At 46.7% G+C, this 13,315-nt stretch overlaps 3 pseudogenes; all 3 read left to right on the top strand.

Moving 5' to 3' along the window:
* Window positions 1-4,693: 4,693 nt before the first annotated feature.
* Window positions 4,694-4,812, top strand: LOC143957581 (5S ribosomal RNA; annotated as a pseudogene).
* Window positions 4,813-8,341: 3,529 nt separating this feature from the next.
* LOC143957284 (5S ribosomal RNA) lies at window positions 8,342-8,460 on the top strand (annotated as a pseudogene).
* Window positions 8,461-8,782: 322 nt separating this feature from the next.
* LOC143957523 (5S ribosomal RNA) lies at window positions 8,783-8,901 on the top strand (annotated as a pseudogene).
* Window positions 8,902-13,315: the final 4,414 nt, after the last annotated feature.

Raw genomic sequence — 13,315 nt, 5'->3', positions numbered from 1 at the left:
AAAATTAGCTGTGGACATTATAACTATGGTTAGGTTTACAATGATTTAGAGTTAGTAATCTCTATGATATAATAATAATAAGTATAGCAAAACAAATTAGGAAAATATTGAGGCAGTATATATAGGTCGAGATAAAGTGAATACACAAAAGGGATCAAGGGATAGTTGCAAAGTCAAGGGATAAATGCAAAGGTACTCTATTTAATAGTAAATTGACGTAGCTTGCAAATTCTAACGTGTAAATCGTTCCATTAATTTTGTTACGCACGAAGACGGCTTACACTGACTGTTTTCCGTTTCCACTGGAAAGAGAATCCTATTGCATAGAGGTAGCGAGAGATGGTTGCATATGGCAGAAAGACGGCTTACACTGCTTTTCTCACATTTTGCTGCGGTAAAAAGAAATGTTTTGTCACTGTGTTTTAACTGTGACAGATAAGGTGGAGAAAAAGAAGTAATACAGAAAATAGAGTCAAAACGTGGAAACGTTTATTTGTCATGACAGCTGATACTGGTTGAGCAATAAAACTGTTTTATTAAGATGTAAGACTAGTTTTATTCTCTACATGTAGGCTTTTAACCGAGTTGTATAATATAGGCGACCAATAGGACATTTAAATGGCTTAATATTGTAGGGAGGAAGTATCGCTGTTCAAAGGTAAGAGATTGAAAGCTTAGCTTGAAAATGGCCGAGAAATAGTTGCGTTAGTCTAAATTTAAAGGATATGCCGGTACCAATGAGAAAGCTTATTGATTGACTAGTTGATCTTTGCATTACACAATCCTATTATTATTATTATTATTATTATTAAGATCATAGTGCAGAGAGATACTCAGTTAATGTCAGAGATACTCGGTCAATGTCAGAAAAGCAATAAAACTGTTTACATCGTTAGAGAGCGATGGTTACATTACTCTTAGTATGTACAGCATGTCTGGTAGCAAAAAGCGGTAGAAGTGAATAGATTTAAGCGGATTTTGAGATAGTACTCTCCATTTCTAATAAGAAATAAAGAAAAATAAGTCAGGATGGTGTGTCAGGACTGTCACATACTCAAGGTCCCGGTACAAATATGCAAAATAGAGCAAAAGAGTACATGGTTTATTTTGATGTATGATAGTTTTATTGCATGCTTGATGTGGATGATTAAAATCGTGTAGTGATCTATATTTAGCATAAGAATGAAAAGGCATAACATGGCAATGAGACAAACTCCATTAGAGATGTGAGCTAGATGAAATGATGAAATGTCTCTGTATAGCCCAGATTGTCTTCTGTTATCACTTAGCCTACCCTCTAAATTCACTAGCCTCTCTATATACACCAGCATGTTTACACTAGCCGGTCTTCTGCATACAATAGCCTGTCTTCGATATACACTAGCCTATGTTCTGAATACACTAGCCCGTCTTCTGTCTTCTGTATGCCCTAGCCTGTCTTCTGTATACATTAGTCTCTCTGTATAAACTAGCATCTCTGTATACCCCAAACTGTCTTCTGTACAAACTTGTCTCTCTTTATAGCCTGTCTAGCCTTTCTTCTGTACACACTAGCTTCTCTGTATACACTAACCAGGCTTCTATATACAATAGCTTCACTCTATGCACTAGCCTCTCTGTATAATCTAGCCTCTCTATATACCCTCTCTCTATATATAGTGTTCTGCATCTCCGTAGTGGTAGCCTCTCCGTAGAAGCCAGCCTTTATTCTGTATTCACTAGCCTTTCTTCTGTATGCTGTAGTCTTTTATATATACTAGCTTCTCTGTACACCCTTGCATCTCTGTAATACACTAAACCCTCTGTATACCACAGCCTGTCTTCTGTATACACTAGACTGTAAACACTAGCTAGAATACACCAGCCTGTCTTCTGTACCCACTAGACTCTCTGTATACACTACCCAGTCTTCTGTATACACTGTCAGCTTGGATGTATACCCAAGCCTGTCTTCTGTATACACTAGTCTCTCTATATCCACTGTCCTATCTGTATACACTCGACTCTCTCTATACACTAACCTCTCTATATACACTAACATCTTTGTATATACTAGCCTCTCTTTAAATTAGCCTCTCTGTGTACCCCAGCCTCATTGTTTACTCTAGCATCTCTGTATACTCAAGCCTATCTGCATTCACTAGCCTGTATTCACTAGCCTTATATATACTAGCTTCCTGCTTCTCTGTACACCCTTGCATCTCTGTACACTAGACTCTCTGAATACACTAAACCCTCAGTATACCACAGCCTGTCTTCTGTATACATTAGACTGTAAAAACTAGCTAGAATACACCAGCCTGTCTTCTTTACCCAATAGACTCTCTGTATGCACTACCCAGTCTTCTGTATACACTGTCAGCTTTGATGTATACCCAAGCCTGTCTTCTGTATACACTAGTTTCTCTATATGCACTGTCCTTTCTGTATACTCTCGACCCTCTCTATACATTAACCTCTCTATATACACTAACATCTTTGTATATACTAGCCTCTCTTTAAATTAGCCTCACTGTTTACTCTAGCATCTCTGTATACTCAAGCCTATCTACATACACGAGTCTTCTGTATTGTGTATTAACTAGCCTTTCTTCTGTATGCTGTAGTCTTCTATATATACCAGCTTCTCTGTACACCCTTGCATCTCTGTAAACACTGTGTAAACTAGCCAGTCTTATGTATACACTCGCCGACTGTATACACTAGACTCTCTGAATACACTAAACTCTCTGTATACCACAGCCTGTCTTCTGTATACACTAGACTGTAAAAACTAGCTAGAATACACCAGCCTGTCTTCTGTACCCACTAGACTCTCTGTATACACTACCCAGTCTTCTGTATAGAATGTCAGCTTTCATGTATACCCTTTCTGTATACACTAGCTTCTCTATATGCACTGTCCTTTCTGTATACACTAACCTCTCTATATACACTAACATCTTTGTATTTGTCTTTAAACTAGCCTCTCTGTGTACCCCAGCCTCACTGTTTACTCTAGCATCTCTGTATACTCAAGCCTATCTACATACACGAAACCTGTATTCTGTATTCACTAGCCTTTCTTCTGTATGCTGTAGTCTTCTATATATACCAGCTTCTCTGTACACCCTAGCACTGTAACAGTACTAGGTTCCTGTATTACAGAAACAGAACACCAGCAATAAGGTGTATACTGTGCAGGAGGCACACAACACCGACTCTAACTTCTGCACTGCAGATGCATGTATTGCAGAAATTGAACACCAGTAATAAAGGGTAGCTTCAGGTGTGTACTGTGCAGGAGGCACATAACACCCATTGTAACAGTGCTAGGTTCCCAAGCAGTAAAGACACTGTCCCTGCCTATCGTCCTCTTTCCCTGACCACCGCAACACACTATACAAGGCCGCCATGCTGGCAGCCTTATATAGTGTGGGGTGTGTACTAAACCCCCCCTGAGCTATAATTGGCCGCAGGAATCCTGCCTGTGGTGAATTGTGGCTCTCCTCACACAGGATGTCACATCTGTTCTTATTATATAGAACCTATTATGCTCCTCGTAAACTTTTTCAGTTTGGCCAAACGGCCGGACGCAAGTTGCCCCCGGTGCGGGAACATGGGGGGAGACATGATGCACATGTTTTGGAGATGCCCGAAGTTGATCCGCTACTGGACAGAGGTGACAGGAACCATTGATCGGGTGGTTGGAACCTCCACCATGATGGAGGCAAAGTATTGTCTCCTGGGATTAGTTGAAGGAGTTGGAAACCCGGGAAGTAGCCAGATGGCAGTTCTGAGATGCCTATTTCAGGCAAGGAAACTGATTGCCCAACCCTGCTTAGCCTCCAATGTTGGCAATGACTTGGTTTTTTTCGCTTGTTTCCCAAGATGACCATGTTGGCGTTTGTCAAGATGGTTGAGAGTGCCCGAAGAGATTGCCTATGGCCCCATCACCTTGAAAGTGCCTGATCTTGTCTGATCTCGGAGGCTAAGCATTGTTGGGCCTGATTAGTAACTGGATGGGAGACCAACTGAGAATACCAGGTGCCGTAGCATTCTTTTTATGTTGTTGGCGTTGACATGCTTTTTTTTTTCCGCTTGTTTCCCAAGGTGATCATCTTGGCATTTGTCAAGAGGGCTGAGAGAGCCCAAAGAAATCTCCTACGGCCAAATCCCCCTGAAAGCGCCCGATCTCATCTGATCTCAGAGGCTAAGCAGGGTCCGGCCTGGATAGTACTTTGACCTGTTTTTCTTTCGCTTGTTTCCCAAGGTGACCATTTTAGCATCAGTCAAGAGTTTTGAGTATGTCCCAAAGCGTTTGCTTGAGGTCACATCACCCTGAAAGCGCCCGATCTCAGAGGCTAAGCAGGGTCTGGGTCAGATGGGAGACCGCCAGGGTCTATGTTGTTGGCGTTGACCTTTTTTTTTTCACTTGTTTCCCAAGATAACCATCTTGGTATTTGTCAAGAGGGTTGAGAGTGTCTAAATAGAACACCTATGGCCACATCATCCTGAAAGTGCACAATCTCATCTGATCTCGGAGGCCTAGCAGTGTACGGCCTGGTTAATACCTGTATGGGAGACCATCTGTGAATACCAGGTGCCGTAGGCTTCTTTTTATGTTGTTGGCATTTACCTGTTTATTTTCGCTTGTTTCCCAAGGTGACCATCTTGGTGTTTAACAAGAGGGTTGAGAGTGCCCAAAGAGATCACCTACGGCCCCATCACCCTGAAAGCGCCCAATCTCATCTGATCTCAGAGGCTAAACAGTGTCGGGCCTGGTTAGTACCTGAATGGGAGACCGCCTGGAAATACCAGGTGCCATAGACTTCTTTTTTTGTTGTTGGCTTTGAACTGTTTTTTTCGCTTGTTTCTCAAGGCGACCATCTTGGCGTTTGTCAAGAGGGTTGGCCGTGTCTTGAAGAGAACGCTTACGGCCACATCACACTGAAAGCACCTGATCTCGTCTGATTTCAGAGGCTTAGCAGCATCAGGCCTGGTTAGTACCTGGATGGGAGACTGCCTGGGAAGACCAGGTTACATAGAAGGATCTGGTCTGGTAGTGTCTTGATTGGGAGATCGCCTGGGAATACCGGATGCCGTAGGATTCTTTTTATGTTGTTGGCTTTGACCTGTTTTTTTTCCCTTTTTTCCCAAGGTGACCATCTTGGCATTTGTCATGAGGGTTAAGAGTGCACAAAGAAATTGCCTACGGGCACAACACCCTGAAAGCGCCCAATCTCGTTTGGTCTCAGAGGCTAAGCAGGGTTGGGCCTGGTTTGTACCTGGATGGGAGACCGCCTGGGTTTTCCAAATGCTGCAGGCTTCTTTTTATGTTGTTGGCGTTGACTTGTTTTTTTTGTTTGTTTCCCAAGGTGACCATCTTGGCGTTTGTCAAGAGGGTTGAGCGTGCATTTGATCTCAGAGGCTAAGCAGGGTTGGGACCTGGTTAGTACCGGGATGGGAGACCGCCTGGGATTTCTCGATGCCATAGGCTTTTTTTTTAAGTTGTTGGCATTGACTTATTTATTTTTTTTGTTTTATTCTTTTATTAAGTATAAGTAGAACAATATAAATATAACAGTCAACCATACAGCATGACCCAGGGTCACAATTACATGCTAACAAAAAATAGGCAGCCAAATAACTCTGGGTTCTCAGAGGGGAGTCCTACAATTTCATGCAGAAAATAGAGAAACCCCACCTCCGACATGTAGTACAGTATAACTAGTGCAGCTCCGTTCGGACAAATGTAATCATGGAGAACAACTGGGACCACAGCGAGCCAGTTTATCATGACCTACGTGAACCAGAGCAAAATATGAGCCGGTCATGTCCAGAACCCTGGGGTTCTTCTGGGTCCCAAAGGCTAGTAAGGAGATAAGGCATAGTCAAAAGGGAGGACGGGGGAAGAAGAGAGTGCAAAGACGGAGAGAGAGGAGGTGGGGGGATGGCGACGGGGAAAAAAAGAAAAATAAAGACAAAAAGGAGGGGGGGAATGCCACCCAGGGCAGACATGGCCTACGTAGGTAAACGTTAGATGTTCAGTCGTTTTCTGGGACGGAGGCACTGCTCACCTCCCGAATGTAGTCTCGAGTACCAGTAAAATACGTCCAGGGCCTCCATGTAACACTAAATGCCTCTTCAGTGTTGTGAAGGGTGGCGGTCAATTCTTCCATCCGGAGAATATGATTGACTTTGGAATACCACAGCACCTTGGATGGGGGCTGAGGCTGCCTCCACAGTGCGGGAATGCAGGCCCGGGCGGCATTCAGGAGTTGCATCGTGAGGGTTTTTTTGTATTTTCGAACAGGCTGTTCGGTCAAGTGTAGAAGGCACGCTACTGGGAACCCAAAAGTTCCTCAAGGTCGGGCATGCCCAGAAAAGGTGTCCCATGGTCCCCATATCTGAATTTCACCTCCAACAAACATCCGGGATCGATCTATCCATTTTATTCAGAAGGTATGGGACTCTATACCAGCGTGAGACTATCTTGTATCTTGATATTGGTTTGCGATGGAAGCTTTATGTACTAAGGTCAGGATCTTCCCTATCTGTTGTGGGGTAAATGTGATGCCTAAGTCCCTCTCCCATTTGTGGATAAATGGTGGGGGTCGACTCCTCCTCCTGACTACTCAATAGGTTGTACAGGAGGGAGAGGGTGTGTCGCACAGGTTCCCTTTTGTGACAGATGGATTTATAGGGTGTCAGGTCTCTAGGAGTGTAGGGGGCCCTTTGTATGGCCAGAAGAAAGTGACGAAGTTGATAAGCACTAAACAAGTCAAGCGGAGGGTCAGAAAGCTCGGCGACAGTTTACATGGTCGGGAGCCCTCCCGTGGGCCACACCTCTCCCAGACGCTGTTTCCCCACCACTGTCAACTGTCGCAGTTTCTTGTTGGTAAATCCCGATGGGAAGTCTGGATTACCTATAACCGGAGTCATTGGTGATGGCAGGGGAGCAATGTGTGTGCAGCGGAACAACCTCCGCACAACAGCCAACGTAGCTCCCACTACGGGGTGACCTCTGAGGTCTTTTGGTAGGGAGGACAGGAGCCACGGGGAGGTCAATAGGGGAATGGATCCATCCTCAATCTCCATCTCCACCCACTGCTTGTGTGGGCCATTACAATGCCAATCAACGACTCTCGCTAGCAGAGTCACTCTGTAGTATTGTCTGAGATCCTGGAGACCCAGACCCCCCTTGTCCTTTGGTCTGGCAAGCAATTGCAAACGGGCTCTGGGCGGTTTGCGCGCCCAAATAAAGTCCCGGAGCAGCACCTGCAGTTTTCTGAAAAAAATTGGGGGTAACCGGATCGGTAATGTCTGGAACATGTATAAGATCCGAGGGAGGGCCATCATTTTGAATGCATTACAGCGCCCGAACCAGGTCAGTGTTAAAGCATTCCAGTTTCCCAAATCAGATTTCAGTCTATCCAGGAGAGGGACAAAATTAAGCAGGTACAATTGCGCTAAATCCGCTGCGATGTCAACGCCCAGTTAACGTATAGATTTTTCAACCCAGTAGAATGGAAAAGAGGAGCGGAGCCTCTTGGCCTCACCATCCGGAACCGATATATTCAATACATATAGGCTGCCGTGTCGCTGTAGAGACGCAAGTATTTTGGGAAGCAAAATGTGTGGATTGGAGACGGAAAAAATTAGATCGTCAGCGTACGCCGCAATTTTGTGGTGTGCCGAGGGTTTGGATATGCCAGTAATATTCGGGTCATTCCGAACGTGACACATAAGTGGTTCCAGTGTCAGAATTAAAATTAGGGGAGACAGAGGGCACCCCTGCCTCGTCCCATTAGTGATGGGGAAAGAGTCCGAGCACCACTCGGTCACCCGTACCGCTGCCGATGGCGTGGAGTAAAGCGACATTACCCAGCTCATCATGTTGGGGCCAAGACCTATATGTTCCAGGGTGGCCTGCATAAAGTGCCAGGCCACCCTGTCAAAGGCCTTCTCCGTGTCCGTTGACAACATAAGCAAGGGCCTTCCCTGTACATGCGCCGCATGGATTAAATTGAGGACTCGGGCCGTATTGTCTCTAGCTTCCGACTTATTTTTATTTTTTTGCTTGTTTCCCAAGGTGACCATCTTGGCGTTTGTCAAGAGGGTTGAAAGTGCCTGAAGAGATTGCCTACGGGCACATCACCCTGAAAGCACCCGATCTCGTTTGATGTTGGAGGCTAATAGAGTCGGGCCTTGTTAGTACCTGGATGGGAGACCGCCTGGGAATACCAGGTGTCGTAGACTTCTTTTTATGTTGTTGGCGTTGACCTGTTTTTTTTTCGCTTATTTCCCAAAGTGACCATCTTGGTGTTTGTCAAGAGGGTTGAGAGTGCCTGAAGAGATTGCCTATGGCCACATCACTCTGAAAGCACCCAATCTCGTCTGATCTTGGAGGCTAAGAAGAGTCGGGCCTGGTTAGTACCTGGATGGGAGACCACCTGGGATTACCAGTTATTGTAGGCTTCTTTTTATGTTGTTGGCGTTGATTCATTTTTTTTTTTTTGCTTGTTTCCCAAGGTGACCATCTTGGCATTTGTCAAGAGGGTTGAGAGTGCCCAAAGAGATCGCTTACAGCAGCATCACCCTGAAAGAGCCCTATCTCTTCTCTTTTCTGAGGCTAAGAAGGGTTGGGCCTTGTTAGTACCTGGATGGGAGATGGCGTTGGAATACCAGGTGCCGTATTCTTCTTTTTATGTTGTTGACATTGACCTGTTTTTTTTTCACTTGTTTCCCAAGGTGACCATCTTGGCATTTGTCAAGAGGGTTGAGAGTGCCCGAAGAGATCACCTATGGCCCCATCACCCTGAAAGCGCCCAATCTCGTCTGATCTCGGATGCTAAACAGTGTCGGGCCTGGTTAGTACCTGGATGGGAGACCGCCTGGGAATACCAGGTGCCATAGGCTTCTGTTTTTTTTGTTTTTTTATTTAGTAGTATGCGACATACAATGCAAAGGCAACTTCACAGAATGTGTGATACAAATAGTTACAAACAAACGATCATATTGCATGGATATCAGAGCCAATGGTAAGAAGTCTGAGGAGAATAGCACGTGTACAGCTTTGCGGTCATATCAAGATGAGATTAAAGCTCCATCTCGTTGGGATCCTCTACCACTTAAAATATTATTGATACTAGCCCTGCTACCCTCGAAGAGTTTAGATATCCATAGATAGGGGAAGAGTATTGTGTAGTAGTCAAATGGGGTCGGAACATACCATTTTCTTTTCCCTTTTTTGAGTTAAGAAGGGAAATAGTAGAACTGAAAGGAGGGAGAAGGGGAAAGAGAAGATTGGGGAAGGAAATGGCAGAAAAGGAAAAGAAGGGGTAAGGGGGTGTCGTGGGTAGAGTGGATAGTGTGGGGTCCCCTCCCAGGGAGCAAGAGACGCCCTCGGCTCACCAGCTCATCAGCTGTCCAACGTTTGGAACAGCGATCTCCAACGATCACCATGAGCTTACTATGTCTCGCGGAGGTATTCTTACGAAAAGCGAAAATGGGTCCAGTAGAACCATCTGTTCCCATGCTCCTCCGTTTTATCCCTCATTGTGGCAGTCAGGTCTTCCATTCGTTCAATATCATTTACCCTTGCGAACCACTGGGTCACCATTGGAGCAGATTGCTCTTTCCACTGACTTGGGATGCAGGCCCTAGCTGCATTGAGGAGATGTTTAAGTAAGGACTTATGATAACGCTTTCTCGACATAGGAGTTAGATTGAGAAGAACTGCTGCGGGATCATTGGCTAAGGAAATGTCTGTGAACTTGTGGATGAGTCTCAGGACAGGCTGCCAGAATGTTTGTAATTTAGGGCATTCCCAGAAAATGTGGAGAATGGTGCCAGTCTGTTGCCCACAGTGACAGCAGCGGTCAGATTGACCGGGGAATATTTTGGCCAACACCACCGGTGTACGATACCAGCGTGTGATCAGCTTATATGAGATCTCCTGATATTTACTGCAGAGTGACGACTTATGGGCGAAAAAGAGTATTCTGTCCTTCTGTGGTTTGGAGAATGTAGTTTGTAAGTCCCTTTTCCATTTAGCTAGGAAGGGTGGATCCGTTGAGGATTGTGCGTCTGTCAGGATTTGGTAGGACCTAGAGAGGGAACCACGAATTGGGCCATCATCCAGGCAAAGTTCCTCGAAGGGGTGGAATTGTCTAGAGAAGAACGAATGGTTAGGTAGTGATCCGAGGAAATGGATTAGCTGTCTAGCTCTCCAGCTATCCAATGCAACAGGTACTTGCTCTAGCAGTATGGTCCCCACGGGAATCAAGCCCGTGGGTCCAAGAAATAGGGCTGCTCTCAGAAGCCCTTTCGAGGCTTGCCTGGTAAAGGCCTGGTCAGACAGGCCCGGAGGGAATCTAGGATGTCCAATAATTGGGGTCATAGGAGAAGGGAAGTTAGTCAGGTGGGAAAGGTGAAAAAAACTATCCATCTCGGCGAGCGAGGGGCCAATTAACGGGTGAGTAGTCACACAGGGCTCCAATGGCCTCCCCGCCCAAGGCAGACCAGCCAGTGGAACCCGCGCCATCTCCTGCTCTAGCTTGACCCATAGCTTCAGTTCCCCATGCCGGTGTCTTATCACATATGGTCCCCCATCGGATAGTGTCCGCTGTGTACTGCGCATGCGCAGTACACAGCAACACAGATTCCGAAAATTGCGGAGCATGAACGGCGCCTGCGCACTGAGTCCAGGTTCTATCCCCACTATCCAAGTGGACATAGAGTAAGAATATAAAAGAGGCGAGCGCAGCGAGGCCGAGCCCGAAGCGTGGCGAGCAAAGCTCGCCTGCGAGGGACCCTCTAATATTCACAACCCTATGTCCGCTTGGATGGTGGGGCTACCACCTCCACTCACCGCGCAGGCGCCGTTCAGCTTCGGAGATTTTCCGAAGCTTCGTCTGCTCCGTACTGCGTATGCGCAGTACGGCGCGGACACTATATCATGGCCGGACAGTATATGGCAGAACACCGGCACCAGTCAACCACCGGTGTCATGTGCGTCGCTGTGTAATATAGAGCAGGGTCCGGGAAGCCATTACCTCCCCGCAATTTCGGTCGCAATAGCATTGTCCTACCAATACGCTTATGTTTTCCGCGCCAGAGGAACTTGATAAAGATTGAGCGAACCGCATGAAAGAAAGTCTGGGGTATTTTGATAGGTAAGGCTTGTAGTAGATACAGAAGTCGTGGCATCGCGTTCATCTTCAACACATTACAGTGTCCGAACCATGACAGAGCTAGTGGGTCCCATCTTTTAAGGTCCGCTGTAAGCCCATAGGCTTCTTTTTATGTTGTTTTTTGCTTGTTTCTCAAGGCGACCATCTTGGCGTTTGTCAAGAGGGTTGGGCGTGTCTTGAAGAGAATGCTTACGGCCACATCAACCTGAAAGCACCCGATGTCGTCTGATTTCAGAGGCTAAGCAGCGTCAGGCCTGGTTAGTACCTGGATGGGAGACTCCCTGGGAAGACCAGGTGCCATAGAAGGATCTGGTCTGGTTAGTGTCTTGATTGGGAGATCGCCTGGGAATACTGGATGCCGTAGGCTTCTTTTTATGTTGTTGGCTTTGACCTGTTTTTTTTAGCTTGCTTCCCAAGGTGACTGGATCTGGTCTGGTCTGGTTAGTGTCTTTTTTTTTTTTTTTTATTCTTTATTTACGGATTGCAGGTAATACAGAGACAAACTTTAAAAGACATAGATCCCTCAGTTTTCCAGGTTAACAAAAATACATAGTTAATACTTCGTGGGGGACCGGGGGAAACCTAACAACTTATGTCAGCAGCAGCCCCAGCCGTGGCTAGGCCACCACATTATCCCACTCTAATGATCTGGCACCCCAGTGTCTACTTATAAACCAGGGCAGTCCGCGGGGCGATCCCCCTCAAGGCCCAGACTTAGGGGCCTCTAACATCGGTCACCTTCATTCTATTGGTCAAAGAGCTCAGCCGGGACCACCCCGAGGGCCGCCAACCCCTGGCTGGGAAATCGAGGGAACAAAACGAAAAGATCCTTGCAATCACCATGTATTTTAATTATACTTGGGAGTTAGGGGGTAGGGAAAGAGGGGGGAGCAAATGGGCAGGAGAAGGGGATGGGGGGCTCCAAGACAACCAACGACAACCAACGAGCAGTGTGCTCTTCCTCCCTGTCGCCTAACGCTGATGTGAGCTGTTCCATACGGTAGATGTCGCAAACTCTTGCAAACCAGTGAGACACCAGTGGAGCGGCCTGCTGTTTCCACATGCTAGGTATACATGCCCTGGCCCCACTCAGAAGATGTTTTAAGAGAGATTTATGGTACTTCTTGCTCGAGAGTGGGGTCAGATTGAGGAAGATCGCAGCTGGGTTGTTCTGGAGATCAATAGCCGTGAGGTCATAAATGATATTGAGAACCTGTCTCCAGAAATGGGCCAGTTGAGGGCATTCCCAGAAGATATGTAGTAACGTGCCGGCTTGTTCACCGCATCTCCAGCACAAAGGGCTGTGACCGGGAAACATAGCCGCCAGGACAGTGGGGGTCCTGTACCATCGGGTCAAAATTTTATAAGCTATTTCCTGGTATTTACTACATAGGGATGACTTGTGCGCAAAAAGAAGCGCGCGGTTCTTCTGGTCTGGCGAGAGCCGGATATGCAGGTCTCGCTCCCATTTTTCCACGAACACCAGGTTACCCTGGGAGAGTTGGTCAAGTAGGATGCGATATGACAGGGAAAGAGACCCTCGGGTCGGTCCCTCTCCTGAGCATACCTCCTCAAATGATGTTAGGGGTCTGCGGAATTCGCCACTGTTTGGCAAAGATTTCAAGAAGTGGGAGAGTTGGGCAAGCTTCCACTGTCCCAGGGCAGTGGTTGCTAACGCCTCGTACATAGTGGAGACCGCTGTCCACGTCCTAGGGCCAAGAAAAGAAGAGGCCCGCACAAGGTCCCGGTCAGGGTCGAGGCGGAAAGACTTTTCCGTCATGCCGGGTTCAAAGCGTGGGTGTCCAATAATAGGAGTCATGGGCGAAGGGAAACTGGGCACGCCCATCAGGGTAAAATGTCTGTCTAGCTCTTGTAACATTGGCTCAATGAGTGGGTGTGCCTGCGTCGCTCCCGACCAGCCCGGTCCACTCCAGGGCAAACCTGGAAATGGTACGGATTCACGCTCCAGACGAACCCACAGCTTATCCTTCAGGTGTCTGCACCAGTCAACTACTCTGTTCATGTGCACCGCCGTATAGTACCATGCCAGATCTGGGAGGCCAATCCCTCCCTTGTCTTTTGATCTGAGCAGTAATGTTCGGCTGAGTCTTGGAGGCCTGCCCTGCCATACGTATCGA

Source organism: Lithobates pipiens, unplaced genomic scaffold (assembly GCF_037356315.1).
Source record: "Lithobates pipiens isolate NorthernLeopardFrog02 unplaced genomic scaffold, aLitPip1_a1.2 Scaffold_52, whole genome shotgun sequence".
NCBI classification, from domain to species: Eukaryota; Metazoa; Chordata; class Amphibia; order Anura; family Ranidae; genus Lithobates; species Lithobates pipiens.
Note: the sequence above shows the minus strand (reverse complement) of the source record. Positions and strands in the feature narration are given on the sequence as shown.